This window comes from Monodon monoceros, unplaced genomic scaffold (genome assembly GCF_005190385.1).
Source record: "Monodon monoceros isolate NGI ecotype Baffin Bay Population unplaced genomic scaffold, NGI_Narwhal_1 Super_Scaffold_18, whole genome shotgun sequence".
NCBI classification, from domain to species: Eukaryota; Metazoa; Chordata; class Mammalia; order Artiodactyla; family Monodontidae; genus Monodon; species Monodon monoceros.
In genome coordinates this window covers 99,030,583-99,055,851 of record NW_021703774.1, presented here as the reverse complement: position 1 = coordinate 99,055,851, position 25,269 = coordinate 99,030,583, and the positions used below count along the sequence as shown (strand labels likewise).

General features: G+C 47.0%; 1 protein-coding gene across 4 annotated transcripts in view; it reads right to left on the bottom strand.

The window, feature by feature from the left end:
• Positions 1–25,269, bottom strand: part of BCAR3 (BCAR3 adaptor protein, NSP family member) — a 153,156-nt gene that overhangs the window by 112,755 nt on the left and 15,132 nt on the right. Inside the window, exon 1 of one of the 4 annotated variants that reach the window (XM_029229528.1) lies at positions 3,988–4,039. The exons of 2 other annotated variants lie outside the window; for them this stretch is intronic. The gene's annotated coding sequence lies outside the window, so the exon portion shown is untranslated. Of the gene's footprint in view, positions 1–3,655; positions 3,886–3,987; positions 4,040–25,269 lie in introns of those variants that run through there. One more of the 4 variants, XM_029229525.1, reaches the window with a different exon arrangement.

The window sequence follows — 25,269 nt, the reverse complement described above, 5'->3', positions numbered from 1 at the left end:
TTTAATTACCAGAGGGAGATCATCCAAGCTGAAGTTTCCAGAGTTACAGTTAAATTTCTCAGCTGCGGTTAAATTGGAAATACACAGGCCAGGCTCTCCTCTACAACTTGCTGCCTCTAACTTGGGACTCTTTCCCATTTAAAGTACAGCCTTGCCCTGTGTCTAGTCACTTGGAAAGACTGGCTCCAGCCTGGGCCCTATGTCAAGCTTGAATCAATCCAACGATGGGGGAGGTGGGCTCTGGCCAGAGACCTAACTTTAAACAAACAACCAACAACAACAAAAACACTAAAGTGGGGCAGGGAATGGCAGGGAGAATTATAGGTGGAAGAAACTCATTTGCAGTCTGTTGGTTGCTCTGTTTCCTACTTGAGTTTTATTCACTTTTATTTTTTTCTAGACTCCAGGAACCTGGGGGAAATCCATGGGTGGAAGTGCATGGAATCTAGGTTCAAGGTATGTACTTTCCATTCTGACAGAGGAGCCACAACCCCATTTGACCACTAGGCAGAATCTCAGCACGTAATATGTAGATGGAATCTCAGAGAATCAAGCCCCTTTCTTTTTCCAGATAAGGAAAATAAACGTTCATTCACTCAATATAGAGTCTCCGAGAGTTTACAATGTACTAGAGCTGAGGAAATAAAAAACTAGATGAGGTCCTGATCTCGTGGAGCCTACACTGTGATGGGGAAGTCCAACCAACACAGACAACAAACTAGATAACATCCCAGTTGTAAGTACCCTAAAGAACATGAAACAGGATGACATGATAGAATACACTTGTTGGGGATGGAGGGCTATTTTACACTACAGTAGTCTGGGAAGACCTCTCTGAAGAGGTAACAATGACATGAGACCTGAAAAAAGAGAAGGAACCAGTAAGAGAGGATCAAATGGAGTTCCAGGCAGGGGATTCGGCAAACGTGAAGGTCTTGAGGTGGGAACATGTGGTTGGAAGAGCACAGTGGAGATTAAGTTCAAGTCTCGAGTTTTTGGCTCCCATGTTTTCTCCACTTGGGGATGTTTCTGTCTTGATGTTCCTAGTCATTATGTACTTCTTATGTACTATTTAATTTTTTTAAATCAAACATGGGTTGACTCAGAACCAAGGCTTTGAAGTAAGACACAAGTTCAAATCCCTACTGTGACAATGTCTTACTGTGTGGCCTGGGACAAGTGACTCAACCTCTCTGACAGTTTCTCATTTGTAAAAATGGGTTAACAATATCTATTTCATGGAGTTGTTGTGAAAAGTAAATACGATTGTGTATGTAAGCCCTTGACATACAGCAAACATTCAAAAAATAGCAGGTCTCCTCTAAGCAGGGCGGGGACCATGTCTGTCTTGCTTGTAATTGTATCCCTATCACAAAGAGAGTTCACAAATGAAGTCACTGCTCTGGGGAAGACGCAACCAGGAAGGGTGAGGAGGGAAATGTTTTAACCTAGAGCAATATATGTAACAACAGCAAACCAAGTAGGATGTGAGCATAGATACACAGGCACGCTAAGTGAGCTCATATGCCGTCTTTAAATAAAAGCCCAGGTAAGAGTTTGGCCATCCGACTTCACCTCTCTCTACTGTGCAGGTAAACAGACACAGTGTCCTGATTCAGTCTAATACAAGATCTTGAAATATATACAAAGGTCAAAGACTCTACATCTTGATATGAAAACTCGAGACCCATGTGAACGTTCAAAGAGCTGAAATCCTGATAGGGATGAGAGTAAGCTTGACACACTCCCAACCTAGGCGCTACCTTCCTGACCCTGGTCAGCGGCTGTACTCTGAAGTGCTTGTGAACAGCAGGACTGACTCACTTGCTTTATAAAGATGTCTCAAAGAAACGGATGATCACACACAAGTCGAGACAGAGATAAGACGCCCACTTGTTTGAATTTTTCTATTTTACTTCTGAAATGAGATATTTTCAAGTTAAATTCACAGACGGTCATCTGATGTGGGCTTTAAGAACTTTCTATCATATTTTAAACTCTGGAAACGTAACCTCCTCGCTGCCCCATTATGACCATGACAGAGAATTTACAATCCAGATCTGTAGTTTTATATCTTCTCTGCAGAGGCAGACAGGAAGAGGAGATGGAAAAACCACACATATAAAATTGGCTTATCCGCTAAGAATGAAGTTTTGCTTGGGTTTAGGAATTAAGAGTATCCCTTTATTTTGAAGTAAATTATGAAGTCTAGCCAAATGATTGAAGTATGAATAATTCTTCCACGGATTGTATTTCAAGCAACACAGCACAGGATCTACATGATAAGCATCTTAAGATTAGCATCCATTTGACAAGCAGTCCTTTCTATATGAATAGGAGATTGAGATCTTGGTTAGTCATTCTGGAAATGTCAGGCTTCTCAGAGGCAGTTTAGGGAAAGTTGGAGTCAGGGAATGAGGGAGCCATTGGCAAGGCAAGTTGTTTACGTTATATTCCATACGTCCCCTTGCACACTCACGTACAACTGCTTGGCCTGTGGCTTCCCCCCGTTATTAACTGGGCAGCCCCTTGCTACTTGGGACTCTCTGAGCCCAGCCCCCAGCACCGAGGCCTCCCCCTGGATCTCGCTTCACTCCTTGGCAACAAGCAGGGAGATTATCCGCCCTCAAACTGACCTCCCCTCCGCCGATGTGTTTTCCTTGGAGAGATCAGTGTAGCCTTGGTATATAAGGGTCAAGGTTTAAAAGAATCTCTGAATGCATGGCTCTACTTTCTATCTCAGCTAATGGCTTTAGGTGAAAGCAGACATGAGGTTAGATAGGCAAGCAATCTTTCACCTTCGCACGTTGCTTCCAGTGAGTTAAAACCAAAACCAGAGTTTTCCACCCCCCAACCCCCAGCCACGACCCACTGTTGTTCCTCCAAAAAACACGCCGGCTCGTCAGCTGCTTTGGAGCCCACTTGACTTCTCCCCGACGAGTGTCTACACCTGATCAAACTTTTAAAGTGGAGGCAGCCTTAGCGGGTAAGGAAAGACGGGCTGAGACCGGAACCTCCTGCCTGTTGCGCCCACCGTCCCTTGTTTCCCAGCCTTCACCTCCCCTTCCCTCCCCTCTCCGACGCAGTGGGAGCGACACAACCAACTATTCATTCTTTCTCAACAAAGGGAGCGAGGGAGGGAGATGTCAACAGTTACGGGGCGGGCTCCTTCGCTTTCTCTGCAAACTTTCCAAGAGATTAGTGGAGAAACTCGCCTCCTCCAAGCCCAGGGCTTCCCCCTCCCCGGCCCTCGCATCCCTCGACCCCCCACCGGTTTCTGGGGCAGAGAGAGACGGGACCAGGGGGCGCGGCTGGATGCGCAGGGGGTCGGAGAGGCCAGCGCCCGGCAAGATGCCGCTAAAGAGCAAAGAGCAGAGATGCTCGCCGCACGTCGCCTCCCGCCTCCCGCCGCGGGCCCCTCCCGGGGAATCCCAGCCGGTTCAGAGGCCCCTAAGGGAGCAGCCCGGTCCCCCATTCAGCCACTCCAGTCCCCAATCGCCAACTCGGCTGGGGGTGGGGTGCGCCGGCTCTACTTTCCTGAAGTAGTAGCCTGAAGTTCGCCAACAAACTTCCCAGTCTGTCCTGCAAGGGGAGGGGGAGGCCGAGGCGCCCCGAGAGGAGCCGCACGCCCGCGGGACTCGCGGCGGAGACTCACCTCCCCGCGCGGCGCCCGGGCTCTCCGGCTGCGGCTCAGAGGCGCTGCACTGTCTGCCCTGCGCCGCGGCTGCTCCCGGAGCAGGAGCCGCTCATGATCGGTGGGGCGCGCCGGCCGAGACGACCGCGCGCGCGGCTCGCCTGTGCGCCCGGCGTTTGCGGCTCTCGCTCCCGCCCAGGCCCCAGCCCCGGCCGCAGCAGCTGCAGGAGCGGCTCTAAGCCTGCGGCGCGCACTCCGGCCCTCAACTGGTGATTTGCGGCTTCCCGGCCCCACCCCGGCGAGCCTATTCGCGCAGCCTTGCAGAACCCCCCGCGACATTTACATGCGCTGACCTCGCCTTGCCCTCCTCTGCCCGGATTTTAGAGTTTGGCTCTCTTCGTACCTCCCGAGAAGCCAGTCCTCAAGTGTAGGTCGACCACTTCCTCAATGTACGCCTCACGAGAGACAACCCCACCTAATCCACTCCTCTCCCCTCCCCGCGCTATTTCATTACCCAGCAGATCTGCTTTGCTTGTCTGCAGACACCAGGCTGGCTTTCAGTTTAAAGGGGTTTGATGGGATAAAGACCAGGTAACCACAGATGACCAAGCCATGGGAACAAGCAAATCAATCACACCCACCTGGACATATTGAAAGCCAAGTGGGAGGTGGAAGTGGCACTCCAGTACTAGATGGCTTGGTGGGGTAAAAAATTGGAGTCTGGTGGAGGACTTACACTTATAAAGACCTATTATAAAGCTGTAGAAATAGTAATTGGCAGCAAGGATAGACGATAGAATAGAGAGACCAGAAACAGACCTATAGTATATGGTCACTTGATTTACATTCAAGATGCTGATGTGTTGCACTGGGGAAAGGGTGATCTGTCTTTTCAGTAAATGATGCTGGATCAACTGAACACCCACATGGAGAAAAAAGAAGAATCTTGACCTCTACCTTATACCATACCAAAAAAATCTATTCCAGAAGGATATTAACTCTAACTATAAAAGGTAAAAAAACAATAAAACCATCCAAAGTAAATATCAAAAAACATCTTCATGACCTTACGGTAGGCAAAGACTTCTTAAACATATACAGCACTAACATAAAGGGAAAAAACTGATCATTGGATAACATGACAATTAAGAACTCCTGTTCATTCTAAGACACCATTAGTGAAAAATCACGCCACAGAGTGCTTTACACATATCCAAAAAAAGGACTTATATAGAATATATAAAGGGCACTCACAAATCAGCAAGAAAAAGGCAGAAAAACCTAATTGAAAATAGGCAGAGTATTTCAACAGGCATTTTTCAAGAGGGGATAAACAGGCATTTCTCAAAAAGTCAAAAAACATATGAAAAGGTTCTCAACTTATTAACTATCCCAGAAATGCAAATTGAAGTTGCAATGTGATCTCCCTTCACACCCACCAGAAGAGCTAAAAGTAGAGAATTTTGTATAACACTTTAGAAACCTGTTTGGCATTATCTACTATATTAACTTAGAGTCTGTGACCTACCAGTTCCATCCCTAGTTGTATACCCAACAAAGATATATACACATATTCACCAAAAGACATGTTCAAAAGTGCTTATAGCATCTCTCTTTATAACAGCCCCAAAGAAACATTGTCCATTAACAGAAGAGAGAGAAACTCTGTAGAATACTATAAGAATGAATGAACTACGTCTACACTCAACAAGATGCATGACTCTCATGAATATGACGTTGAGTGAAAGAAACTGGACACAAATGGGTACATGTAAACTTCAAAAACAGCCGGAACATATCTATGATGTTAACGGTGAAGATAGTGGTTATCTTGAGGGGTGTGTAGTGATGGAAAGGGAACCCAGAAGAGTCTCTAGGTGCTGGTAATATTCTATTTCTTGATCCAGGTGCTGGTTACATAGATGTGTACTATTTAATAAAAAATAACTATCCCTCATTTTATAAAAATTGATTGGTTTGTGCACTGCTCTATACATATGTTTTATTCCAATTAAAATATTTTTACAATTGTGCCATGTTGGTATATTTTGTATCCTTTTCATTCCCCTAAGAAAGAACCATTGGCAAGGCTGCAAGATACTAAGCGCAGCATTCTCAAGAATCAGTTTCTACCTTTTCCTTATGGGTGTGTTTGTGGGTTCGTCTTTATCTTTCCTGCCTCATTAGAAGCATAAACTTTTTTTGTAAGATTTTTTGACGTGGACCATTTTTAAAGTCTTTATTGAATTTGTTACAATATTGCTTCTGTTTTATGTGTTGTTTTTTTGGCCCCAGGGCATGTGGGATTTTAGCTCCCCGACCAGGGATCAAACCCTCACCCCCTGCATTGGAAGATGAAGTCTTAACCACTGGACCACAGGGAAGTCCCTAGAAGCATAAACTTTTAATTTTTGTTCGATCTTCCCAAAGTATTTAGTGCAGTGAGTTTCAAACAGACTAGCTGGTACATTTCTAAACTGAATTATTAGAAAGACATTTACTGACTTCCTGTTGCTCTGAAGTGTCACTGAGAGCAATGGTAAAACTTTGGTTTTTCTTGATTTTCAAAATTCCCTGAGCACCTACTATGGGTAAAGTTTCTACTGAGTGACGCACCATGGTGAGGTAGCAATAAAGACTAGAAGACAGCTTACACCCAGAGAGGCCTTGCACAAGTCACTATCCCTCTCAGTCCCTCTATTTCCTCATGAGTGAGTGAGTAAATAGATGTTAGAAGTCAAGGAAATAATAAATGTGAAAGTGCCTAGCATATAATAGTTCTCATTAACTATTACTAGAACTGATGACACATCCTATTATTTGTCTTCACAATACCCCTGTGAGATAGGAAGCATCTCTATCCTGACTTATACGGGAGGAAACAGACTCACAAAGATTAAGTAATTTCAACTATATTCATTCAACAAACATTTGTTGTTTACCTACTATGTGCCAAGATCCATAGCTAGTGAGAAGCAGAGTCAGAATTTGAATCAGATATTTTAACTTCAAGTTCAGTGGTCTTTCCACCACATCACAACTACTTTCACATTTGTATCCCCAGTGCCTAGCACATAGTAGGTGATCAATGCATTCATGGATGAACAATAGGAGGTGTTTTTTTTTTAATTAAAAAAAATTTTAATTTATTTTTGGCTGCGTTGGGTCTCTGCTGCTGTGCGCGGGTTTTCTCTAGTTGTGGTGAACTGGGGCTACTCTTCATTGTGGTGCGCGGGCTTCTCATTGCGGTGGCTTCTCTTGTTGCGGACCACGGGTTCTAGGTGAGCAGGCTTCAGTAGCTGTGGCTCGCGGGCTCAGCAGTTGTGGCTCACGGACTCTAGAGCGCAGGCTCAGTAGTTGCGGCGCACAGGTTTAGTTGCTCTGCCGCATGTGGGATCTTCCCGGAGCAGGGCTCGAACACATGTCCCCTGCATTGGCAGGTGGATTCCTAACCACTGCACCACCAGGGAAGTCCCATAGGAGTATTTTTAATATAAGCTTTTGATTGGGTAATATGGTTCATATATTACACATGGTTCACAAATTACACACACACACACCATTTTATATATATATTAAATGGTATACAGTGAAAAGTCCCCCTCTTAACTCTTTCTCCCATCTGCCAGTCCCCTCCCACCATAGGTAACAACTGTTTTTAATATGTGTGCCTGCCAGAATTTCTCCAAATGTGTGTGTTATTCCCCACTCCTACACAAAAAGTAACATGCTATACCCATAGTTCTTCACTTTGCTTATTTTTTTCACTTAATGTATCTTGGAGATTTCCCCATATTAGTGCACGGTATTCCTTTGAAGAGATGTACCATAATTTATTCAATTAGTGCCCTATTGATGGACAGTTAGGTCATTTCCAATCCTTTCCTATTACAAATGATACTGCAATGAATAACCTTGAACATGTGTCATTGGTATGTGTAAGTATATCTGTAAGATAAATTTCCAGAGGTAAAATTGCTGAGTCAAAGCGTATATGCTTTTGTAATGTTGATAAGTAATGCCAAATTTCCATCCATAGGGACTGAACCAATTTACACACCACAGCAATATAAGAAAACGTTTATTTCCCCGCATTCTTTTCAGAAGGTATTAAACTTTTGAATTTTTGCCAATCCGGTAAGTAAAATATGAATTTTAATGCAATTTAAATTTGCAGTTCTCATAATAAGTGAGGCTGCTCATCTTGTCATGTTGAGTAGCTATTTGTTTTTCTTTTTTGGAATTTGCACTTCTGTTTTTCTATCTATTTGCAGGTCTTTTTATTATGACTTTTTTAGGACCCCCTTCCATATTAGGAAGCTTAGCTCTTTGTGGTATGAACTGCAAATATGTCCTCAATGATAATATTAAAGAAAACAAGTGATATATGTAAAGTCCTGTTATTTTAGGAAGCTCATTCCAGAAGCCATAAGGAGTGAACTAGAGAAGTGAGAGCCAAGGTGGGACACTGGTTAGAAGGCTATAGCCATAGCCTTATTGTCACATGACAAGGGCTTTGACTAGGCTGGGGGCAGTGGAAATGGAAGTTAAGGACCAAAGTTATTACCAAGAAATAAATGGCAAGAGTTAATAATTAGCAATGATAACAATGACAATAATAGTAGCTACAACTGGTTTAGGAGTAACAACCACCAAGAACTATGCTGAGTGCTTTACCAGCTTTAAGCTGTGAGCTGGTACTATTATTGCCCCTATTTCACAAATGAGAAAAGTGAGTTTTAGCAGTTAAGTAAGTTACCCAAATTCACTCGAGATGTAAGTGGCAGAACCAAGGCAAACCCCAGGTCTATCCGACCCAGCTGCCTCGCAGAGTGAAGGAGAATGATCAAAGGTCTGCAGGCTGAGTACCTGAGTAATGCCTGGCTTGATGACAGATGTAGAAGCCAGAGAAGAGCTGCCGCTGGCTGGAGAGCAACGTGCTCACTCTTAGGTACACCAAGCATTTTTCAAAGCCTCTCATGTATATGATGACTCTTCCCACAGTGTCTCTGTGAGTCAAAGGGGGTAGTATTATCCCCATCTTACTGATGAGAAGACTGAGGCACCATGAAATTAAATAACCAGTCCCAGCTCATACGTCTTATTCTCTGGGACACCTTCCCTAAAGCTCAGAACAGGGCAGATTCCCTGATTATATGTGTCTTACCGTCTCCTTTCCTTCCTGGAATTTGTCACAGTTCATAATTACACATTTATTTCTGTCATTTTTGTTTAACATCTGTTGCTCTATAGTCTCTAAGATCCAAGTCTGGTTTTGCGTTTGCTTTGTTCCTAGTTTGGCACACATGATTGGCAGGCAGTAGATATATACTGAATGAATGACTGAACTCCAGGCCTCTAGACTGTTTATCCTTTCATCTTCCTACTGTATCATAAAGCTCCCTATAAGCTAAATAATATAATTCCATGGATTTGGGCTGTGTTATAAACAATCTGAGGATTCAAATTTCTTTAAGTCTACAGCTAGCTTCCACATTAATGTTTAGACAGAAAAACCCTGGGCTGCTTCAACCAAAGAGACATAAGAAGGACAACATAGCCAGTGAGTTGGAGTTGATGACTTCAGGGCAGTACACGAGGCTTTGTCAGGGAGCACTCACCCTGGAGTAGATCCCCTCCTGCCACAAAGTAATTTGTTGAGCCTCACCCCATAACATCATCAGTTAACAGGTAGCTGGGGCATGCACTGGGCAAAATGCACTTTAAGGAAGAATAACTCCTAAAATTTCAGCTTTGCCCAGCTCTAAATGGTAACAAGTAAGGAACAACAGATGCTTAAGCTATCACTGATGAAGACCAAACAGAAAATCTGAACCTGAACAATCACAGACAAAGAGACTGAGAATTCCCTGAGTTTACTATATAATAAATCACTGACCCAAAGAAGGGGCAGCTCTGACATGGACCAGAGCAGCAAATGCTGTGGTATTTTCTGAAGCCTCTCCCTCTAGGCTCCTGGCCCATGAAGAGTTAGCCATGGACTCGGTGTCATGGGAATCCCAGTCTACCAAGCAGAGAAGTCAATTCAGCTTCCAAAAAGGCCTGTATGATGGCTATAAATGCCCTGTCATATTGGCTAGAGAAGTCACTGTAGAACGGCTACAGTTCGATAGATCCTCAATAAATACTTACCGAATGAGTGAGTGAGTGAGTGAGTGAAAAAGCGATGGAGTTCTTGGTAACAGGCTCATTTTCTATACAAGGTGCACATTTGAACTGCCTGTTCACCAAACTCTGGACCCTTGTCCCCAGTTATTTCCTTAATCAGATGAGCAGCTTTGCATTAATTAGCTTCTCAGCTTATGCAACAGTTGGAAGGAAATACTCTAAAATGCCTCTGGATAATTATGGAATACCAGGTGATTTTAATTTCCTTATTTACACAGCTCCCCCTTTCCATTTTTTTCTTCAGTAAGCATGTATTATTTTTATTATTAAAAATGTCACTTAGGGCTTCCCTGGTGGCGCAGTGGTTGAGAGTCCACCTGCCGACGCAGGGGACACGGGTTCGTGCCCCGGTCCGGGAAGATCCCACATGCCGCGGAGCGGCTGGGCCTGTGAGCCACGGCCGCTGAGCCTGCGCGTCCGGAGCCTGTGCTCCGCAACGGGAGGGGCCCCGGTAGTGAGAGGCCCGCGTACCGCAAAAAAAAAAAAATGTCACTTAGAAAACCAATTCATTGATCCCTACCATATGGAAATCATCACCAGCCCAGAGAGAGATGAAGATGAGTACATCAACAGGAACTTCTGTCCTTGGGGGGAATACAGCACAGGTACAGAGAGAAGGATTGGCTGCAACAGAGGTTCCTGTGCTGTGGGAAGGCAGAGGAGGGAGGGATGGGGCACAGACTCTTGATGCTGGTGAAAATAAAGAAGTTTTGAAGAAGAAATGCTTTACTATGGAAATGAAGAACAAAGAAACAAATGTATGTGAAACCTAGTGCAATGGTCACCTGGCTGTCCTCTTGAGTTACAGTGGGGAAGGGCTCAGTTTAGATGCTACAGACTGCCCAGTGGCAGGTGGAGGTGAGCTCTGCCAGCATTATTCTAGTGCAGAAGAAGGAACCTGGACAGTTAGAGCAAATGAAGGAAGCATGAAGCCTACCAGCTCCCCTATACAGGAGAAGCCAGGCTGACGGAAAAACCTCACTTACTTGGATGTACTCATTCAATCTTTGAGAGCAAAGTTGGCCTTCCAGATGAGTGGGCTTCAGCCCAAGAGCATGGTTTGTGAGATGTGGCTAAGACTCTCACACCTACCATCTTAAAAAAAAATCTTCCTAGCAATCTTATCACTTAAAACTCTATCTTTAGCTGCTCATTCCTTTGTGTTAGGCGCTGACCTCTCTCTGCCATCCTCTTTTTTGTAAAACAATGTTAATCCTTAATGGATGACTAAACAGAACACAGGCTCTAAATGTGCCCTTTGCCCAGTGCCTCTACTTCTAGGAATCTGTCCTGCACAAATGCTCGCTCACCTGTACATACCAAGATATTTATAGCAGCATTATTTGCAGTTTTAAAAAAGTGTTTGCAGAGGGATGGCTAAATTATAGCACGCCTATACTATTCAGCTGATATGAATGAGGTAATTCTATAGGTCCTGACACAGAAAGGTATCTGTGAAATATTATTAAGTGAAAAAAGCAAGCTGCCCCATTCATGTAAATATAACAAACTTGTTATTTGTGTGGGATTATGTGTTTACATGTACAAAACATCTGGAAGAATTTCCTTCCATCAAACTGAGGGGTGAAGTTGACAGGAGAGTGAGAGGGGACTTTTCTTTTCCCTCCATGTTATCCTAAACTGTTTGCATTTTTTCCAGTGAGCACTGATTGCTTTCATAATTAAAAATAATTTATACAGCACTTACTATGTGCCAGGTACTGTTCTAAGAGTTTTATGTATATTCACTCATTTAGTTCTGACAGTAATCCTGTGAGGTGGCACTATTCTTATCCCTTTTTATAGATAAGGACTCAGTCCTTGCCCAGGTCACACAGAGATATATAAAGGTGCTGAGCTTTGAACCCACGCCAGCTGGCTCAGACTTTGAGCTCATAGATCATAGTGCCTCAAAAAGATGATGTAAATAAATAAGTAGCACTGCTTTTAGAATCAGACACACCTGCATTTGAATCCCAGTTTCTCCTGATTAGTTGGGGGATTCTTAGCAAGTGTCTTACTTCTAGCTGTTTCCCCATCTGTAAAATGGAGATGATCGTCGCATACCTCATGAGACTGTTATGAGAACTACACAGATACGTCCAGCGCCAGGCACTTAGCAAGTACTTGATAGACTATTTCCTCTATTAAGATTAAATTACTAGTCCTTTAATGCATGATAATTTGATTGGCTGTTTTCTTGATTGGCTGCCTGACAGCATCTGGTGCTTCAAGGTAAGTGCAGAAGGAGGACTTGGGAATAAGGGGGGAGCTGGCTCAGACCCAGGACACGAAAAGTGCTGAATTAACACGTCACTGTTTTCACAGTTTTGCCTACAGTCAGTCCAGTTAAGAAAACAAAATTAATAATATTTATGTGAGTTTTGAGATCATTCTGGGGTAAAAGAGCACCATTCCATTTTTAGAATGAGGGTATTAAGTCTCAGGAATTTGTCCAAAGTCACTGAGCCCATTAAATAACAGAGGCAGGACTGAAATTTAGACTTTCTAATTCCACATCCACCCTCTTTTCACAAATCCCACTGTCTGAGTTGGTGTCGGGATACCATGGTGGGGAAGTGGTGATTGCAGCCTCTCAGAAGGAAAGTGCTAGAGAAGTGGTAAGAGTCTGGTAGTAACAGTACCACTGGGGGGAAATGTGCCACCAATTCATGTGCAGTGTTGCTGAGGGTATGAAAGGGACTTGGCCACACTTCAGAGATGACAAGTGTGACAGACCCACTCCGGGTGGGGTCCACCCAGCCCAGGGTCAGATTACCCTATCCCTTTCTCTCTGCCCTTTATAGCCTTTAACTTAACAGCAGTCATCATTCGACCAAACGGGACCCAAGCCCATCTGGGAGGAGACAGGGGGTCGCAGGCACGTGTCTGCTGGAAGCTGGGGGAGGATCCAGAGTGAGGGCTTGCTCACGGCTCTCAGCTTGGCAGCCTCCTGCCTCAGCCCGATCCTTCCTTATTTTCCAAAAGCCCTGGAGGTCAGGCAGGAGCCAAGGAGGGACTGTTCTCTCCTTTTGTGAGGGTCCAACCCTGCCACTCATTTTTCAGGCTCGACCAATCCCTGTGAGGTCGGGGTCATTACCATTCTCCAGAGAGAAGAGATGGCAACCAGAAATGGTTAAGAGGGCTTCCCTTCCCTGGTGGCGCAGTGGTTGAGAGTCTGCCTGCTGATGCAGGGGACACGGGTTCGTGCCCCGGTCTGGGAAGATCCCACATGCAGCGGAGCGGCTGGGCCTGTGAGCCATGGCCGCTGAGCCCGCACGTCCGGAGCCTGTGCTCCGCAACGGGAGAAGCCACAACAGTGAGAGGCCCGCGTACTGCAAAAAAAAATAAATAATAATAATAAATAAATAAATAAAAGAAATGGTTCAGAAAGAGCCAGAGTTCTTGACCTTTTTTCCAACCAGACATGAACATGGCACAACTCACTCCCACGTGAGTACAAGGGGTGTGCGAGCTCAGGGCATGAGGTGTGATCTCACAACTTTCTCTTTCACTCAAGACACCTTCTGGTTACTAAAATGTGGGTAAATATTAAAGCTGGGTTTTTTATGCTATTAACTCTACTTTTGTGTGTGCTTAAAAAATACCATGATGAAATGTTAATATAAACATTTTTAAAAGCCCTTTGGAACACAAACGTATGAAAGCAGTGTTATCATAAAAACAATCTTGTATCCGCCAGTTTATTTTTTAAATAAATTATTTACAGTCTGTGGTACTGCATTATCGGTAATGAGGTGCTTACCACATACCTCAGTACCCCAGCGGCAGAACAGCTGGGACTGCAAGTTGGCAAACTGGCCAAGGTCATAAATTTAGTCCTTTCCTTTTCTCTGATTCCTTCCTCACGTGAACCCCTCCCTCCCCATCACCCCCCTCCCCTCCACACACTCGTTTGGTGAGGGGCACTCCTTTTAGGTGGTGACCATTTGGAATTCCTCTGAGTGGCCCTGTTGACAGTATTGAGATTACCAAATAGAACACAGTCAAGCACCCTGGAATTGGCATAAGTACCTGCAACAAGGAGCAGACCACCAAATGTTCTGTGGGAGGAAACAAAGCCTAAATTTGAATGATGTCAGCTGTGTTTCCCAGCACCGGACTAAGAGCTTTACATACATCTCAGTTCATCCTTTCAGCAACCCAGAGAGGTAGAGGTTAGTAAACCCATTTCACAGGTGAGAACACAGAGGCAGAGTAACTAGCCAAGCTGACATGGCTAAGATGTGATGACCCCTCGACTGGACTCCCTGACATTACTGCTGACATCACATCATGAACCCCTGTTTCTTAGAGCGAGGAGGAGAGTTTGGGTTGAATTTCTCGTGGGGTGGGGAATAGCAACGTGATTCTTAAAAGAAGCAAGCTAGGTGGGTTGGAGTAAGATTTGAATTCACTGCCTGGCACTTGGTAGGTGTTCAATAGATATTTGTGAACTGGACTCTTGAACAGAGTTTCAGACACAGGATGGGGTTGGGTGGGAGTCTCCAGTGTATTGGGACCATAGTCTGGACCTCCACACACTCTTGAATTTCCCCCATGGCAGAAAACGACGTAGACAGGTCACAGGTGTAAGTCACAAAGTCCCAGCCTCCTGTCCTTGAGCACTTCCTACCCTGAGTGGTCTGGGAGCCACAGCCTCGCCATCTCTGGGGGCTTGTCAGAAATGCTGAATCTCAGCTCCACCCAAGACAGACTGACTCAGAACCTGCATTTTAACCAGCTTCTCAGGTGACAGGTGCAGAGGCCCCGCCCTGGCTCAGCAACCCTCCAGCAGGGGAAGTGCTAGCAGTCATCCTGGGCATCCCTGGGCAACATGGGGAAATTTCCTTTTCCCTGTTCTAGGCTTAGGGGAGCTAAGACCATGTGCTACCCTATCCTCCTCCCGCTGGAAGGACCCGTCTAAATGCGAGTGGAGGCAGACCTCCCAGTTGTCAGCATTTCCAGGAAGTTCAAGCCCCTGTGTGTTCCCCATGTGACCTCGTCTTGCTCAGGGCGCAAGAACTCGGAGGGTGTGACAGGAGCGCTTCCTCACAGTGTGACCAGGCAGTGACAAACGCGCAACATGGAAGGAAATTAGTGAATGGCCCTCACATATTCTGCACTGAGCCATGTTGGCCTTTCCTGGGGCTTGTGCTTCAGATGCCTATTGTGGTTTCTGTTTCTTTGTTCAGTTACACCATTAACGTTACACCGTTAGCAAACACCTAGAGAGTGTCCCCCGAATATAAGGTGCTGGGGACAGCAGATCAGGTGGTTTCTGACCTTGAGACACTTTATAAAGAAATAATATTATACTGTTACCACCTTTGGTAACAAAGGTAAAATAAAGGACAGGTAAGATGCTCTGTCAACACAGACCGCAATGATTTAGTAACTACAGGGGACAGAAACTAGCCAACAGGAAGTCCAGGGACCCTCCCTCCTCACCCCCACCCCCCCGTACACTCCCTCCCGTCTCCCGTACTGTCCTCTCCCATTTGCTCTGGGCCCTCAGTGCAGAGTGTAGTCTATAGTGACCGATGGTGACCAGCCCTGCCCATTGCTCGAGCACCTACAATTGGCATCCTGCGTGGTTTGGCCGTTCAATCCTCATGGTTGTGCCCTGAGTTAGTATTATTATCCCTCATTTACAGATGAGGAAATTGAAGTTAAGTTGCCCAAGGTCACATGTCTAGAAAGTATTAGAGGAATATAGATTGGACAGGGTTTCTAAAGCCCAGATTGCTCCTTCCACACTGGCTGCTTCAACCTCACCCGGCTCCTTGTGGTGTTTCAGGTGAGGGATACACACAGAGAGTGGGGTACAGGGTGGCACCACACGGGGGGCTGTCAACTCCACTTATGCGTTCCCCTGGTGCCCGATCCAGGATTCCAGATGCCCTTCATGAATCACCAAGGGGTGAAAAGGGGACCCACCCTGGTGCTCAGAGGATTATCGAAGCCCATAAAGTTTGCGGGATGGTGTAAACTCCTTTTTAGAATGGGCTTTTTACTGGCTCTGTTTGGAAACAGAGATGAGGTAACTTAATAAAGCACTTTTGCATTTGAAACCCAGATGACAAGTACTGACCATCTGCTCTTGGGACCTGAGGGCCAGACCATAAAGGCATAGAAAGATGGACAGGAAGTTCAGTCAAAGGAAGAGAGGTAAACGAGTTGATCTAAGTTTCAACCACCCTGTTTATATCTGAGACAACTCCTCAGAGGAGAGGTGATCCAAACCCAGACCCACAAATGTTTCAGCTCTTCACGTTCCAGGGCACACTATTAGGTCTTCCCTATCAAGACACCAGAAGTTGAGTCTGCTACACTTCTTTCACAGTAGAGCTCCCTGGGGGTGGGGGGCGGATCCTTGCTTATCATCCAAAATGTGGGCCCTCTGGACATGAATCCTCTCCTTCACCCCTCTCCAGCGCTCTCCTCTTACCTGGCCCATCTCTCCCTGCTCCTTTCACAGGTGTCTTCCAAACCTCTCCTCCATCGATGCTTTTCTAAAGCCCTCTTCTCTGCCCTGATATCAATGTTCTCAAACTTGCCTGATCGTAAGAATCACCTGGGAAATTTGACCTTGCAGATCCCCAGGGTCCTCCCCTAGAGGTCTGGATTAGAAAGATCCAGGTGGAGAGTAGGAGACCAGGAGACCCCATGTTTAACCAGATACCATGTGTCCTTATAATCAGACACATTTGGGAAACTTGGATGGTTTCTGGATGGAAACCAGAGCCGGCTACAGCCCTCAAAGCCACCCACTCCTGTCCTGTGACAGCACCTCTGATGCTCAAGGGACATTGACCCCCCCAGCTCCAGTGACCTGCACCTGTACTCCACTTCCTCCATCATCTACCATCCTATCTCTCTTCTTTCTTTCACGAAAGGCTCTGAAGTTCTGCAGTTGCCTCTGCCCCAGGCCCTCCACTGAAATTATTCATTGGTGACCACTTCCTTTTTCGTGAATCTTTCTACTCCCTTGACCTCTGAGACACCATTTCCCCCTGATTCTCCTCCTACCTCTTCCACATTTTCCAGTCTGTCTTCCCTGTGGGTCTACTTTCTCCAGCCACCTTGAAAATGGATGTATCCAGGTCCTGAACTCAGTCTATTCTTCCTGGTCATCACACACGCTTCCATAGTTCTAATGCAACCTGCTTCTTATGCTTCAGTTTTATACCCAAATGGCCTGCTAAATGTGGATTATGGCATGGACAGTTCAAAATTAGCACACCCAAACCTAACTCACTGAAAAGCCAGGTCCTCCTTGTTTCATATTTCCATATGTCAAGATGGGACCTCCATCCAACTGGATGCCCAAGCTGGAACCCTGGAAGACATCCTGGGTCCCTATTTCTCTCCATCACCACCCCACACAAATACCCACACAACCAACCACTCAGCAAGTCCTGAGGACCTTATGCCTGACTAGTCCTCAAGTTCATGCCCTCCTCTCCTCCCCATGATCTCTCTGGTCAATTCCTCATCCTCTCTCACCTGGACATAGTCTCCCAGCTGGCCTCTCTCCCTCCCATCCTGCCTTCCACTCAGCCACCTGAGTGATGTTTCTAAAAGCCTGATCCCATCTCTCCATCACTTAAAGCCACTCAGGAGCTTCTTGTCACCCACAAGTTGAAGTCCATACTATTCAGGATGGCTCCCCCCAACTCCCCACTTTACTCCATGCCTCTGTGTCAATGCTCACAATTTCCTCCCTCCTAGCCAACTTCCACTCCTCCCTCAGCCAGGCATCATATCTTCAACAACTTCTTTTCTAACTCTGTGCAGTGAGGTTAGTGACCCTTAAAAGTGGTCCTATAACACCCTTCACTTACCAGATTACATTGGCAAACTCAGCTATTAACTGTGGAAAGAGAAAATGTTTGAGGATAGTTGTATAGGTTTACAGCCTCCCTCCAGCCCTAGTTGTTACCATAGTGGCTGAGAGCTGGCTCTTCCTTGTACCTACAGATGTCTCTGAAGCCAATCCTCCCCTCCCACTGCCTCTCAGTGAAGCATGAGGACCACCCGGGGATCAGCCCACCTCCATCTCTGCTCCTCAAAGGGAGTGGCCTCTTCTGGCTATTGGCCAAGCTTCCAGAAACTTGACTTTGAACAATTCATGTCTAACAGGTGGTCCAGATATTCTGGCAGAGACCATGAGTTTAAAGAAGGGGAAGGTAGAATCATAAAATGCCATGTTTCTGGACCACCTTAAACCCTATGGGCCAGGTCACTGGTAAGGGAATACTGTGCTTGTGGATGTCCAGATGGGAGGGAGGACACTAAACTACATACCTGCCCCCCTCAGGAATCCTGAGACATCAGAGCAGGTCTTCAAGAGGGCTATTTACAAGCCAATCTGCCGGCCCTTCTGGGAAGAAAAGTAGAGAGACTGAGACTGACGCTAGAACCCCCAGGACCCCAGGGTGTACTCTCTTAAACACAGTGGAAGCAGACGCTTCCCTCAGCCTCTGTAGAAGCTCCTTGGATAAGCAGGGGATTCACAGTATTATAGGAGACAGGATAGACCTTCACCTGCCTGGAGTGCTGAATAATGTCAGAAAGAATATTGTTGAATTGGAGGCTGTGGAGCCCTTCAAATGTCCACTGACCCGGCCCTAATGTGAACGTGTCACAACTCCTTCAAAGAAGGGGCCTGGAAAAGCTGACAGTGCCAGGCTATCTTTTGTAACCTATCAAAAGCCGGCCATGCTATGGGAAGGGCTAGAGTGGAGTCAGGAGCAATGAGTTCGGAGGAGGCAACAGAAACAGCATGACCAATCCAGATCATTAAAGCAGAAAATGGAAAACAGGGCTGCCATGTACAGCTGTGCAGGTTGTTCACTGCACAAGGTTGCTCAGTTGAAGCAGCAAATGAGGCCTGAAATCCAGCCTGTGCACCCATTTGCCAAGCTGTGTGTCCTGGTGTAGAACTGCATTTTCTGGGGAGAGGGGGTGCTTGTTTTTAATTTGCAAAAGACCTCATTTGGAATTGTCACAACCTTGATGGCAAAGACATTGGTAACAGCAAAAAAGCTTAGGTGATGGCCAGAGAAACCCAGGATCTGGCAGAAAATGACAAGAGTTTTGGGGACCCGAGGGACCCTACTAGGTGGGGGCTCAGAATTTCAGCCTATTGAGATGCTTCCCAGGCCCAGTGACTGTGTCCTCCCCCTCCCTGTCACCCCCTCACCACCATCCCACTCCCTCCTTCCCACCTCCAGTCATCCCAGGCCCCCATGGTCAGAGGAAAGAAGGTCAATATATTCATGACTGTGGCCCCAGCCACCTAAACCCTAATGACCCGTTCCTGAATGGGCTGGAGGACATCTAGTAAAAAGAGATGTTCTCCTGAACTCCACCTGTGACCACCGCCGCTCTCAGCTGTTAACGGAGACCTCAGCTGGAGAGCGAGGCCACCAGCTTGTGGCCGAATGCCACGTGAGAAGAGGCTGTTGAGTTTTCCCACCTTGTTCCTTCCTATTTACAGCTTCTCCTTAACAGCATCCACTCCTGGTTGTAACTCCACGGGTTCTAACCTGCCAGGGGAACTTATAGGAGGATTATAGCCCCTTTCTGAAACCTAACAGCACACGGCGTAAGGGAACCTGGGGATTGCCTCCTGCCTTTTTGCCTTGGGACAGAAGGTGAGTACATCTTCTCACCTTCTGAGAAGGTGAGAAGCCTTTTAGACACAGTGGAGGAGCCTTTTAGACACAGATGTGGAGAGAAGGCCAGAGTAGGGGGAGCTAGCTTTTCTGAGCCCCTGTTTATGCTGTACATACACGGTCATATTTAGTTCTCCAACAACCCTATAAGATAAATATCATTATCTCCATTTTACAGATGAAGAAACTGAACTTCAGACAGAAGAAATCTCCCTGGCCAGCTAGTAAGCTCTAGGGATCCATTTGAGTTTCCTGGTCTGTCTGCCTCTTATACATGGGGTTTTTTTAACCAACAGAGCGTGTCACCTGTAAAGATTCTCCCCTGAGGAGAGAGAAACTCAAAATAGCAAAAAGGAACTGAAAAAGCTTGAGGAGTTTTGCTTTAGCACCTGAAGCCAATCTCCCTACAATTTCCCTTCCTATTCATACTTCCAGAACATTCTCGGGGGACATTTCACTCCTTGCCTCTCCCACCACGCCCCCAAGGATTTTTACACAGGTGAAATCATTGCATTAAAGCTGCACCTTGTGAGGGGGAGAAGGAGTGGGAAGAACTCTTGAGCTGATTACATATGAGCCAGCAAGGAAGAAACTTCTTTCTCTCCAGCCAGTTTCTCAACCCACTGCTCAGACAAAGCATCATCTCTCGGGGAACAATTGGAAGACCCACAGTTTAGTTACTAAAATGTGAGCAGGAAGGGGCCATAAACAGTAATAGCAATGTTTACTGAGAGCTTGTTATGTAATAGCCAAGCACTGCTCCAGGGAAATTGCGTGGAGACCCATGTAATCCTCGCACACATGCACACAAAGTACAAAAGAGGAAACTGAGACCCAGAGAGGTGACGGCACTTGCCCAAAGTCTCCCAGCTCTTACGGTGGGGACTTGTAATCAAACTCACACAGCCTGGCTCTTGGGGCCTGCCCTGCATCCCAAAGATCGTCTCTCCTCGCTGCCCCTGACTTCATTTCAGGCGTGAGAAAACAAGTCCAAGGGCAGAGCCAGGCAAGATGCGGGTCTTCTGACTGGGACCCAGGGCTCATGCCACCACCTAGGGGCGCCGATGCACCCAAGACTCCAGCAGTGTGCTAACTGCCCTTCACTTGGCTCAGATTTTAGATCCCAGCTAGCGCTCCGATCCAGAGAATTCTTAAATACCTATTATCTGTCTGACATCTGTACTGTACTTGAGTATCCCTAATGGGCTCATGGAAGGCTAAATATAGCTCCCCTCTCCCCTGCTCAGCAGCCAGCTACAAACAGAAGTCAGGAGGGACGGTGGCACCTCCCACATCCTGCAGTGCTTGGCCATGATTCTGAGCACCTCCTGCAAGGCCAGCAAATATTTTGATAATCTTTCCCCTCCAGGATTCTCCTGTGGAGAACAAATGGACACGGTCAGGAGCGATCTTTCAGCAGATTGCAAAGGAAGTTACATCAATGGAGGGGATTTTGATTCTCAGGACTTTGGGGAAGGGAAGCGGTTTTGGAGGGAGGGTTGTGGGCAGCTGGCAGCCGACACTGTCGAGGGGGAGGCAGCCGGGGTGGTGGGTACAAAGGCAGCCTTCAGAGTCAGCCAGACCTGGGCTTGAGGACCAGCTCTGCCGCTGGAGGATGTGTGACCTTCCAAATCGCTCTGCTTCTCTCTGGTCCCCAGGTTCCCTACTGAAAAATGGAGATGATAAGAGCATCTCCTAGACTGGCCCTGGGGAATTAGACACAATAACATCAGGGAAGCATTGAGCACAGGGCCTGGCACTTGCAGGTGCTGAATAACCGTAAATATAATTGTCCTCGCGGGATCCTTCACTTTCCTTGAAAGAAGCTCACAGGGTGTGTTGTCCTCTGTCACTGGTGCACTTTATTGAGCTTCCCTTAGGGGGCCTGACCCACAATGTGCCTTCTGGGAAGGAGGAATATCCCTGAGGGATGGGCTGCCCCTTGGCCACAAGTTCCTGCCACTGGAATAGAAGAAACTAGGGGACCCATCCCCGCAGGCAACCATCTCCCCACATGTGTCGGGTTAGCTGGGCAATGAGGACAGCCCCTCAGATTCCTGGCACGGGCCATTTCTTCACAAAGGTATAGTATTTTGAAAAAGAGAAAACAAAATGAACAAACATTTATAAAAAGCAAAATAATATAAAGCCATTGAGACAAAAAAGACTCGGTACAGACTGAGTAGCATGGTGTGGAGTATGGGTTGGGCAGGACCACGGCGGGGGGGGAACCTATTTGACACTGGTGGCCTTTTTTGCCCCCCTCATGTCCACTTTGTGGGCCTGTCCCCAGGGCCTCTTTCCAAAGATGAATTTGTCTCTATTTCCTGTGTCTACAGGCCCTGAAGGACAGGGACACAGAGGGCTGCCCTGGGGCCCAACATTCTTCTGGTGACTCACCAATCAGGCAGTGGGTGCCTGAAGCAGAAGAACCACTTCCTGTGTCCCTGAGCCAGACACCAGTCATCCACCTGATACCTGCCCCATTGCCATCTTCTCCTCTGAGAGCACTTGAGTCACTCTCGGGGGCAGGGTGGGACCTGGCCCAGGGAAGGGGCTGGGTGAAAAACCCAGGCCAGGCGTGAACCTATGGTTTGGGGTGGGGTGAGCAGTGGACACACCGCTTTGTCCACAAAAGAAACCTCACCTTCCTAAAGACATTGACCCCTCCCACCTGAACCTGAGAGGAGACATCGTCACGGTGGAAAGTCTTGGGGCCAACACACATGCCCTTGTACACATCCCACTCCCAACACATCCACACCACTGCAACAGATGCCTTCCTGAAGCCGCACCCCTGCTAATACTTCCTTTACACGGTCTGAGAATCCTGTTTGATGTTATAGGAAGAAAGTATGTGTCTAGATGTAGTGGTGTGTACAGGGGGGTGGGAGGATGGGGCAGATTTTATGTAGGGAGGGAGAACGTTGACCAGAAATCCAAGCACATGGGCTAGAAAAATCTGAAAAACAGCTGCAGACTGTCTCTTCTCTGTGCCCTCAACTTATCAGCTCAGGCCCAGGGTCAGGGGAGGTACATGGCCAGCTGTGCACAGCAAGCTGATCTGGTTCTCGGACCTGGCTCCTGGCTTTGAGCAATGGAAGTGGGTACCGTGGCCACCAGCTCCTGCAGAAGTCTGTGGAGTCACTTGGCTGAGGCCCAGGTCCTGCCTGGTGGAAAAATGATGTGCCCTGTCCCTGATTTGTCTCTACTGCTCCAGTCCCAGCGCTCCCTCAGAGGCAGCCGTGGGCCACGACACTTCATTAAGACGGAGGTCAGATAACAGCCCAGGTCCTCTTTGGAAACCACACACTGGCCAGTGGCATGGAACCGAATAGCTCCCACCCCTCCTAGGAGCCCCGGGCATCGTATTTCAGCGCTTCTGCTTTAGCTACTCCCACAGGAAGGAGAGGGCCTGCTCCCACCTTGTTTTTAATTTCAAGAATTCTGCAATACCCTTGGGAATACTCATGTTTTCATTACAGTCAGAGTGGCAGCTACCCGTGCACTTCAGAGGCTTTAGGGCTAATCCCGGTCAAGCCCAGAGCTGTGGTCTCTGGGAAGAAGGCAAACAGGCCCAGAGACCCGTGAAGCATCCTGCTCTCTGTGGTGAGGGATCTTATTTGGAGAGATAAAGAATACATTCATAAAATAAGAAAACTATCATTTTTTTTTTTTTTGCGGTACGCGGGCCTCTCACTGTTGTGGCCTCCCCCGTCGTGGTGCACAGGCTCCGGACGCGCAGGCTCAGCGGCCATGGCTCACGGGCCCAGCCGCTCCGCGGCATGTGGGATCTTCCCGGACCGGGGCACGAACCCGTGTCCCCTGCATTGGCAGGCGGACCCTCAACCACTGCGCCACCAGGGAAGCCCAAAAACTATCATTTTTAAAAATTATTCACTTTTTAAAGATCAGCTTTGTGTGTGTGTGTTTGCGTGTGTGTGCACTCATGCGAGGAATTTTTCTAAAAGTGGAACACCTACCCAGGCTTTCCTATTACATATGCATATAATGATAATATACAGTACATTTATATAGTGCATTATGGTTTACAAAGTACTTTTATATGCCCATTCATTCATTCTCTTCATGAGCCCCAACAAAGAACCAGACACTTTTCTTAGGCACGGCTGATGGGGGACACAGTGGTGAACAACGCAGGAAAGACCCCACTTCCACCGAGCGCATGCTTTAGCTGGGGAGACAGACCATGAACAGCAGACAACAGGTCAGCGAGATAAGTTCAGGGAGAGGTGAGTGCGTGGAACATCACGAAGTCAGGTAAGGGCTAGAGCTGTGCTGTCCAGCACGGCAGCCATTAGCTACACACAGTTATTTACATTTAAGTCCAACTTGATTGAAATTGAATAAAATCAAATATTCAGTTCTTCAGTTCACCCTAGCCACATTTCAGGTCCTGAAGAGCCCCCTATGGCTAGCAGCTAGTGGTATAGCTACAGAACATTTGCATCATCATAGAAATCTCCACAGGACAGCAGTGAGCTAGAGTGACTGGGGCTAATTTCGCCTGGGCGGTCAGGGAAGCCCTCTCTGAGGAGGTGTCTTGAGTTGAAACCCCCAAATGAGAAGGAACCAACATCTCACAGGCCTGGGTAAGGGTGCGGGGATGAGGGTGGGCAGACAGTTCCGGGCACCCTGGGGCAAAGGTCCAAATGCAGGCGTGAGTCTGGCAAATTCGAGGAACAGGAAGGTTAGTGTGACCGGAGCGTACTCAGCTGGAGGCTGGGGAGAATGGAGAAGGGTGAGGTCAAAAGGAACAATAAAAACAGCCGGCGGCCAATGAGTGCCGTATGCCAGGTGTCCATGAGGTCAGTTCTATCACCCTCTTTTCACAGATGAGGACACAGACATAGAGAAGTAGACACTTTAGCCAAAGTCACACAGCTCCTGAGGGGACAGAGCTAGGATGTGCACTGGCTGTGGGACGCGTAGGCCCTGTGCAGTGCTGCCTCTCCACAGAGACGCCCTGGGAGGGCTTGGGACCCTATCTGGGCGTGATGGAGAGTCACTGCAGGCTCTTATGCAGGACAGTGACCTGACCTATTGCCCTTTTAAGTGCTTGGTCTGCTCATAGTGGGAAGAATAGACTGCAGAGGGGGTTACCTCATTAATCCAGGGATAACATCACTGTGGCTCTGACTAGGATAGCAGCAATTCTTTGTATTTTTTAAAGCCTAGTGAACACGGCATTTCTATTTTGGGGAGCTATCTTCAAGGACTTCGGCAGAAAAAACAATGCATCCTTTCTTTAAAAAAAAACAAACAAACTCCAAAATACAGTAGACATACCCCAATAATCATTTAGTGACAGGAAAGCCAGTTTTTGCCAGTCTCACCTAATTCCACTTAAAGATTCTTTCCTGTATTCTTTAGATTGTTGTCAAATTAAGCCAACGAACTTCCTAAATTGGTAAGTTGGTTCCAGCTCCACCCAGGGTTGCTGCTACAGCTAGGAGAAGAAGGTGGAGCCTTAACTCAGGAGGGAACCCAAAGTGTAGGGTTCGTGTGTGCCAGAGGACCTTGTGAACTGTGCAGTATCTAAACATCCTGATCTTGAGCATTTAGAGGGGGAGTTGCTAGGACTCCAGTGATAACCATGCCTCTCCAGACCAATACATCCTCTGACACTGACGTTGGATGTGGTGTGTGTGTTTTCCAGGTTCTTTTGTAACAGAAGGAATAAAGGCAAACTGATAGACCTCCCAGGGAGAGACGCATGAAGGTTGTTTCACATAAATCTCC